We start from the raw sequence: 10,073 nt of genomic DNA, 5'->3' as shown, positions 1-10,073 counted from the left end.
TTGTTTCTTCATTCAAAAATATTTAAAGGAATTTAGCATCACTTGCTCACCAATGGATCCTCTGCAGTGAATGGGTGCCGTCAGAATGAGAGTCCAAACAGCTGATAAAAACATCACAACAAGTAATCCACACAACTCCAGTCTATCAATTAATGTCTCGTGAAGGGAAAAACTGTGTGTTTGTAAGACACAGAACTAACATTAAGACGTTTTAACATTAAACCATCGCTTCTGGACAAAATACCAGACCGTAATTCATAATAGGGTTTCCTCTAGTGATAAAGTCCATCAACTGTTATCCTCTCACATCAAAATCCTCCAACATATTTGTTTATAACTGTTTTTGACTGTTTTCACTTGTAAACAGTGATTGATCGGTGCATATTTCTCTCCTGATTCAGATGAGTTGACTTTTTCGCTGGAGAAAGCAATATTATGGATAGATGACTTTTTTAGATGGTAGCAGGATTACTTGTGGATTATTGTGATGTTGGTTTAGATTCGCATTATGACGGCACCCATTCACTAAAGAGGACCAACAATCTGTAGTAATAAACAAAAAACAAACTCATCTAAATCTTGGATGGCCGGAGGAGGAGTAAATTTTCATCAAATTTACATTACCTTGAAGGTGATTTTATACCATGGATTTTGACAAACCTTCTCAGATTTCGCCACACTGCAGTGGTGATTTGCTTACAAAATGTAAATTGCAATTAACAACCAAAATTAAACCAAAGCTTTAAGTGCTTGTTTATTACTTAGTCTTCAATTAATTCTGATGCCCAAGAACAAAAAAAAAACACAAAAAAACTAAACAAACAGACTACATCAGTGAGCGCATGCTAATTCCAAAGATATAATTCCAACCACACAGACAGATGCTTTCTGAATTTTCTTTACAATAAATTTTTGAGGGCTTTTTAGCCAATAGCTTCTGACCATATGAGTTGCTTAAAGGGATAGTTCACCCAAAAATGAAAATTTGATGTTTATCTGCTTACCCCCAGGGCATCCGAGATGTAGGTGACTTTGTTTCTTCAGTAGAACACATTTGATGATTTTTAAGTCCAACCGTTGCAGTCTATCAGTCTTATAATGCATGGCAATGGTAACAAAATAAAAAAAAACATGCACAGACAAATCCAAATTAAACCCTGCGGCTCGTGACGACACACTGATGTCCTAAGACACGAAACGATCGGTTTGTGCCAGAAACCGAACAGTATTTATATCATGTTTTACCTCTAATTTCACCACTATGTCCACTATGTCCAACTGCTTTGAGCACGCGCACGGCATCCGATGCGTGAGGTGTGTACGCGCAAACCGACTTAAAACTAAAAGATTACGTTCTCTCGCGCGAACTCATTCGGGAGTTATGACTTTCCACGTATTCCCAACTTCTGAGCCTGCTCGCCTGAAGTTATGGTTGATTGATTGAATTCGCAGAACCGCACCCGTTACACGGCCGTCGGGCAAGGATGCTGGGCCATCTAGTCCCTTCAAGCGCCGTGGGCAGAGAGAAGGACGAAGCCGCTGATAGAAGACGCCGCCCCTCGCGCCCCGGACCGAAACATCAAATTTTCATTTTTGGGTGAACTATCCCTTTAAAGCCAAATCATTCTTGTGTTAATTTTTGATGTTAAAACACTTTGTATATCACTTTAATGTGCAGGAACAATTATAAGTAAACCATGTGTTAGATTATTTTTCTTTGTGGTGATTTCACAACTTTGCTCTGTGTTTTGATATGTCAACTTCTGGCTCAATCAAAAGTGTGAACTGGGTGTGGGGTTATCTGATTGCTTAGGGCAAAGGAAAGGTATTTGAAAATTATATGTGCAATTTTGTTTTGTGCCACTACAGTTGGGAATTACACACTTCACCATTAAAAAAAAGATACCAATATCTATTATATGAGGTGTATTAGGCAGCAGAGCATCAAACACAACCACTGTTATCCACCTTATTCCTAAATGCAGAAGTATGCCTATGGCTGAGACTTCCGGTTCATTATCCGCTATAGGGAAATAACAAGAAGAATTACAATGTGCAGTAAATGGTAAAACTGTTTGCACTGCAAACCAGTGTGTTCATAATTAAGATAATACACTAAAATAATATGGTAAGACACACCAATTTGCGTTATCAAGCAGCAAAATGAGCGGTTTTGTACAGCTAGAAAGCTGGAAGCAACTGAGACCAAAAGCAAAACCCATAGAATTTACAAATGGCTGTGCCCATTTTTAATAAGGTGGATAGTAAATGACAGTTATAAAGTTTAACTCTCTGGAGAGTAAACAAACAGACCTGGTCTAAAATTAGAGATCTTTTCCAAAACCTAGTGCACTAGATAACATTTTAGGGCAAAAAAGTAAAGTCAAGGTAAATGTAGATTTAAATAATCAGAAATATAAATAAAATAGTTTAAATAAAATAAATATATATGATACTGTTTTATATAACAATAGTAGTAGAAATTCTATAATATTATAGAATGTTTTACTGTTTGTATATGGGTCAAAGACAACAAAGGGTTTAAGCATAAAAACAATACTGCTTTAAATTGTTTTTCCAAAAAAAAAAGTTTTCTGTTTCATGTAATTGTATTTTTGTTTTTCTGAGCAAAAAATAAATATCATACATTTTCCCCTGATTTACAGAAGACACCCACTAAAATGTCATTCAGTGTAACAATCTTGTCAGGCATATTTACAACAAAAATCAATTTATGACATATTCAAAAACTAATTACTTTCACCCCAAATACTAATTAGTTGTTATTTTACATTTTTAAAATTTGCCACTATCCTAGATTTTGCCCATTTGTCAGTAAGAATTTTTTACTAATTTAAAACCCAATAAAATTTAATATGCTCACTTATTGTTTTATATATTTTAATATGTACAGGTCAGAATAAGCATGTTGTTTGAATTTTTACATAACTATAAGTGTTATTTTTATTAATTTTTATTTATTTTTATTTTAAATTAAGTTAAATTAAATTAAATTTAAATTAAATAATTTATTTAATTTTGACATTTTATTCTTCAAAAACTTATTTGAAACCTTAAATGTAGACACTTTACTTGCATTTAATGTGCTTTCTATGAACATAAAATCACTTTTGTAAATTTCTTTTGATGCAGACATCTTAACGTCTTTGACCCATATGCTATGTATTTTATTATTAGATTTTATATCTAATAGCTTATTAAATGATCAAGTCATTGTCTAACTTCTTGTAGCGGAGTCACGCTACAACTCTATATTACACTGGTTGAGGCGGCCAAATATGGACAGGATTCTGGTAAGAGAATCAGGGATTAGAGAAGGGATTCTTCACAAAGATGCATTTATTGAACAGTCTTTGGGTTGTCATCTGCACCAGTTATTCTTTGGCAATGATATCTGTATTAATGGTCTAAAGGAACAATAAAGAAATATAATTACAACCATATTCTGAGAACCATTTACACACTGGCATGATAATCAAACATATGCAAATAAACACTGATTAGATACTCAAGTCTGCATCCTTAACATTAATAGCAGCCTAATCAATGCAAAAAGGCATGATATGGATGTGCAATGATGCGTTATTAATGTAAACACAAGGTTCTTCCTCAAAGTGAGGAAGTGGAATCAACCTAACAACTGGGCGAGTGTAGGATTTCTCATGAACTCTGACATGAGCAGTGCGAATTTTTCCGTCAGGTCCAGCCAACATCTCAGTCACTGTGCCTACAGGCCAGAGGGCGCGAGGAAGTTGGGGATCAACAATGAGAACCACTTGGCCCACAGTCAGCTCTTTGCCATCCTTTCTCCACTTATGCCGATCCTGTAAACTTGGGAGGTAATCTCGGATGAAGGCAGTCCAGAAATTATCCGCCAACAGCTGGCTGTGTCTCCATCTGTGTCTTCCGAGCAGGTTGGTAGAGTCGAATAAGACTTGAGGTAGGGAGGCATCACGATGGCCCATAAGGAGTAGGTTTGGAGTCACTGGGTCCACGTTTGCGACATCGGAAGATATGTAGCCGAGAGGCTTGGCATTTAGAATGTCCTCAACCTCCACTAACAAGGTCTGCAGCACTGGTTCTGGCACCAGTTGCTCTCGCAAAATGACACGTAGTGCAGTCTTTACAGATTTGACTTCACGCTCCCAGGTTCCTCCGAAATGAGGAGCATTAGGTGAAATGTAGCGGAATCTGATCTTCTGTGGAGCAAGCAGCTCTTGAAACTTGGGTGCCATGACATCGAAAGTGTCACATAGTTCTCAATCTCCTCCAACAAAGTTGGTACCGTTGTCGCAGAGCAATTCCATGGGCTTTCCTCGTCATGCTATAAAGTGACGCAGAGAGAGCAGGAATGCATCAGTGTCAAGGTGTTCCAACAGATCAAGGTGCACACATCGGGTTGTCATGCATTTATAGAGGATGCCCCATCTTTTTTCGTGGCGATGACCAACTTTGATTGAAAAGGGGCCGAAACAATCTACCCCAGTAGAATAGAATGGCAGTTGGTTAAGTTAAAGCCTGCAGGATGGAAGATCGGCTATTTGGGGGACTTCAGGCTTGGCTCGCCAGAACTGACAATCTTGACATTTGCGCTGATGCTTACGGACGGCTACTCTGCCCCGAAGTATCCAATTCTGGCGACGCAATTCTGCTAGCACCCTTTCAGAACTAGGATGCAGAAGTCGGCAGTCTGTCTCTTTGATTAACAGCTTAGTTGTAGAATGACCAGGATCCAACACAATCGGGTGGATGGCATCCAGGTCGAGGTCATTTGCTCGACGTAATCGTCCCCCTACTCTGATGAGACCTGTGTCCTTATCATACTCTGGTGCAAGGGATGCCAAACGGCTGTTAGCTGGAATCGACTGTCAAGTCTTCAAAGCTTGGACTTCTAGTGGGAATGAGTCCTGTTGAGTTTGAGCCAGGATAAGTTTCTCTGCTTCGACATAATCATCAGCTTGCAGAGAAGAGTCACTGTCTGCGGAAGCCACCCAATGTAGGAACCTGACAGTGGCTTCAACAAGCTCTAGCCATGTGTGGAATTGATTGGGGTCCAGAAGTGAATGACTGGAGACTGTGACATGGCCGATGAATGCAGTTTTCCTCAACTCACTGATGTCAACTCACTGTAGGGACTGCTATATGTGTCCCTACAAATACCTTGAAGCGACAGGACCCAGATGTCAGCCAGTTCAGCACGGTTGTTGAGTTGGACCAGAGGGTGACTGTGTGGATGTTAAGAGACAACTCAGTCTGGATCACTTTGGCTATAATCAACTTCTCGGGTCCTCCGTGTTGACCTCTACATGGGACCTTAAAGAGACAATCCCAGCTGTGTTCTGATGGCTATTGGACCTCTGTCTGGGCCTCGGCATACAGGCTGTATCGGCATTAAGAGGTGCGGCATGTCAGAACCAATGAGAAGTAGTGGTTTGACTCTGTCAACGGGGGAAGAGGAAGATCTCTCAGATGACGATAAGCTCGTTGAAGCACAGCCACTGGGTAGTTATGTTCTGCCAGACTCAAACCGGTCACAGTAAAGGCATTGGGGATAGTGAACCTCTGCATGGGTTTGGTGACTGATGAGACCTCGAAGGAAACAGACGACCCTTCAATTTCTGCGTGAGATTGTCGGACAGTCTGTAAATGAAGTAACTCTGGGGTACATGTAAGCTTGAGCTGCTGCACGACTTAGGAAAGCACGAGTGTTCTCTCTGACCCGTCATCGAGAACGGCATGTGCCTCCATTGTGTGGGGTCCATGTGGAGGAAGACCTTGACAACCTTCAGCATGAATCTGGGTGTACGGTTCGGTCTGTCCAAGTAAACCCGGGTAGATGGAAGGCTGACGGTGAGGACAGCACTGGTGGTATCATTGATGGAATCGTTAAGAACTGTGAGATGTAGCTCTTTACAGATTTTACATGGACGTTTGAGGTTGCTCTCTGGGATGAGGTGCTCCTCTAGCTCTCCCAGGGGCCTTCAGAGTTTCACTCTGGAACATAGCCATGGCTCTGCGGGAGATACGTTTTGCTTGGGACTTGATCTGGAGCCAGTCTGCGAAATCAAGAAGTGTGTAGGTCTTGTCGTTGCCCGTCTGGAGAATACCCCGACTTAAAGGGGTCATATGATGCAATTTCAAATTTTCCTTTCTCTTTGGAGTGTTACAAGCTGTTCGTGCATAGATAAGATCCCTAAAGTTGTAAAGACTAAAGTCTCAAACCCAAAGAGATATTTTTTATAAAAGTTAAGACTAAACTTTTATAAAACCATCCACGCCCTCCTAAAACGCCTCGTTTAAACACGCACCCACGTCTACATCACTCTGTGGGAAGATTTGCATAACACCGCCCAAATGTTCACGCAAAGAAAGAAGGCGTAACTTTTATTCTCGCTGTAGTATTGTTGTTGCTGCCACCGCCATGCATTGGAGACGCTGTGTGTTTCGTTGTGACAGCAAAACTACTTTGTTTGGCCTTCAAAAAGAGGACAATATCCGCTTCATCATGCTTAGAGCTGATCCGTGCTAGTCCCTGAGGAAATACATCAACTTCGCGCTGTGGATCGCTGGATCAGCTTTCACTGTGGACAAAGCGGAGTCCAACCCGGGGTCGTTACATGTGGTTGCCGCAAGCCCGCTGGCTGCTCCTTCGTCGAATCCGCCGGCCGCGCTGTTCTCAAGCCCCTCTCAAGCCCGCCGGCCTCCGCTCACTCAAGCCCTCCATGTGTGACGCTGTGTGTTTCGTTGTGAAACTTCCAGGCTTAAATGGGGAATTAGACCTTGTACCTTTTTAGTAATAAGAATTCAGATCTGGAAATATTATATTGTTGATCTTGTTTTGTGTGTTTTTAAGAAATGTATACTATGTACATACATACATTGATTTGTGGAGTCTGATTTATATATTTAAGTTTATGTAATTTTCTTCTATTTATTTATTTATTTATTTATTTATTTTTCCTCTCCTTTATATATGATTATATTGTGTTTGATTTCATTTGATATGTAATCGTCGAACTTCCTCTCTTCTGTTTGTCCTGTGTAGAACGACCAGGTGATTGTTATTTGACTAATTAATTGCTGTTCAAAATGAACTCAGATTGTGTTTGTTACTCACACCCTGACGACGGCAAAATAGCCGCAACACGTAGGTATGCACTTGTCACCTGTTTTTAAAACTTATAACCATGATGAAATAAAGGCTTTTTAAAACTTTCTGAATAAGATTCGAGTGCCTTGGACTACTATTATTCTTGCGAAACTACTTTGTTTGGCCTTCCAAAAGAGGACACAACTAGAAATCAGTGGTTAAGTTGTATTTACAACACTGTTCCAGAACAGTTCAACCCAAATATTCAGATGTGTGCAGCGCATTTTATGGAGGACTGTTTCCTGAACCTGCAGAGTAGCCTACAAGGCGTCTGTGCACAAAGGCTCTTTCTATAAAGTGGGGCAGTTCCAACTTTGCAAGGACAGTCTGGCGCTTCTGACTCACAGCCTGTAAGTACGTTTTTTTATATTTAAAGAATTTGCCATTGACGATTCAAACGCGAGTTTTGAGCAGTGCAGAGTAGCGCTTGTTGTTTGTCGTTTCTCCGATCACAAATGCAGACATGGTTTTATGTTTACGCGGCATGATATGCAACACAACACTTAAAAAGACAGTATAAGTCATTATAATCAGCAATTATATCCCCACTGGATGCAACAAATGCCTCGTTTGTAATGGGTTTAATTAAGCTTTGTAAAAATCGACGCGTTTCAGAAAGGCGGGGCATAGAGGAGCAACAATAATGTACATTATGTGGAAAATAAGGTGTTTTTTGAACCATAAACCGCATAAACGCATTGCATTAGAACAAATACTCAACATAATGTTCTTTTTAGCAACATCATATGACCCCTTTAAGCAGTATTCAACAATATAGCCGCGATAGGCTGGTGGCAGTTTACTTAAGAGAAGCTTGTAACCGTTCTGGCCCTCAAGAGTTCTAAGCATACCCACTAAGGACTGTACTGACCATGCAAATGAGTCGAAGGTGTTAGCATCACCCAACTTAAGAGGCGGGGTACTTAGAGCAGCGGTGTAAGGCTGGGGGTGATACATGAAAGCTTTAGCTAGCTGATGAGCACTGGAAAGTTTCAAATGGCTTAAGAGAACATGGTATTTATACTGTTCACTGATATGATTGTGATTACTCAACAAATTGTCCAATGCTAACTTAAAGCAAAGTCACTCTCAGCACCACTTTCAAAAACTGGTAACGTAGGTCGTGGAATGCCATAGGCTGATGCAAACAGGAGCTCTGGACTCGGATGAGGTGAGTAGACAGCTGGGGGAAAGGTACAGATGAAGCTGCTTGAACATAACCAGGAGCATGAATTGTCATCGCCGATGCTTGGTGGCTGGAGACAGGGAGCTGCGACGGACCTGGAAGTATTGCCACTGGCGTTGTTGCTGTCTGTTGTAGCCTGTAGCAAAGGGTAGGTAGTGTGGCGGTAAGAGGCTGCTGGGTCACGCGCTGCATGCTGATGCTCATGGGGTACGCAGTGGAGGTCGGGATGGTGAACACTGCTGGAGGCTGAGGTGCCACGTTCGACATTAATGACACAGAGTGTACTGGAACGGCAGTATGAGCAGATGGTGCGATGTCAGGGACTGGCGATGAGAATCCTTGTGGCCCTGGGTGGAGTACGGTGGGCAAGGGTGCACCCGCAGAGTAAGTAGCAGGTGAGACCCACTGTGGTGGTCTAGGTGACGGCTGAGACACTGCAGAGACATCAGGATCAGGCAGTTCAGTAAGACAGGGCAGCAGCGATGATTTCACAGCTTGGGACTGGAAGGGGGGCTGCTGAGGCTTGGAAGTTTTGGAGGTGAACAAGCCTGGTTGAGCAGCGCTGCAAGCTGTTGCGTGTGGAGATCCAGAGTCTGTAGGAACTGGAGTGGACGCACTAGAATCTATAGAGAGCATGGAGGATACAAGCTTAGCTACTTCAAGTTTAGTTTCTGCTTGTTGAAGCTTACGCTGTCGTTCTAGGTGTTTTCGAGAGGGCCACCTTTGCGGCAAGCGTCTCCTCTTGCATACGCTGGGCTTCTTTAGCTTGTGCCTGCAGTCTTTGGTGTTCCAGATCAATCAGTGAGTCCTCTTCTACTTGCTGCCATAGACTGTCATACTGTCTCTGTTTAATCTTCTACTCCAACATAGCAGTCTGGATGCTAGAGAGCACTGGTGGGACATAGACGCCAGTGGAAGTAATGGAACGCCTACTTGTCCTGGAATGAGAGCTGACACCACAGTGGGATGTTTTCCTCTAGCTGCTTCGGGGATGACTGGGACAGTGAGAGGAAGCTTTTGGAGGAGGGTCACCTGCAGGTTGGTAGCCAACATCGTAATCATCCAGATGGGTAGGCAGATTTATCTTGCGTCGATTTCTGGACGTTGTCTCAGATGCGTCACTTTGGGCTTGGTCCATATTGGTTCAATCTTGCTCTCAATCCGGCTCGAAGGACCACCTTTTGTAGCGGAGTCATGCTACAACTCTATATTACGTTGGTTGATACGGCCAAATATGGACAGGATTCTGGTAAGAGAATCAGGGATTGGAGAAGGGATTCTTCACAAAGATGCATTTATTGAACAGTCTTTGGGTTGTCATCTGCACCAGTTATTCTTTGGCAATGATATCGTGTACATGCAAAACTGTCTATTGTAATATACCTGTATATACAATTGTCAATTTGTATATTGTTATTCCCTATTTACTTGTTCAAATTTTTTTTTCATTTATTATCTGTGTTTTTGTCCTGTCACTCTCTGTTGCACTGTGGTAGCTTCTGTCACGAAAACAAATTCCTTGTATGTGTAAACATACCTGGCAATAAAGCTAATTCCTATTCTGATTCTGATTAATGTTCTAAAGCAGTGGTCGCCAACCCGTCGTAGATCTTTATCACTGTCCCAGTAGATCCCAAAAAAAAAAAAAAGAAAAAAAGTAAAAAAAAAAATAAAATGTTATTTTGCTCACTATAACTCAAAAAACTAGGTGTTCTT

Source organism: Sinocyclocheilus anshuiensis, unplaced genomic scaffold, assembly GCF_001515605.1.
Source record: "Sinocyclocheilus anshuiensis isolate Anshui unplaced genomic scaffold, SAMN03320099.WGS_v1.1 scaffold267, whole genome shotgun sequence".
Taxonomy (NCBI): Eukaryota; Metazoa; Chordata; class Actinopteri; order Cypriniformes; family Cyprinidae; genus Sinocyclocheilus; species Sinocyclocheilus anshuiensis.
The sequence above is the reverse complement of the archived record's forward strand: the minus strand, read 5'-3'. Positions refer to the sequence as shown.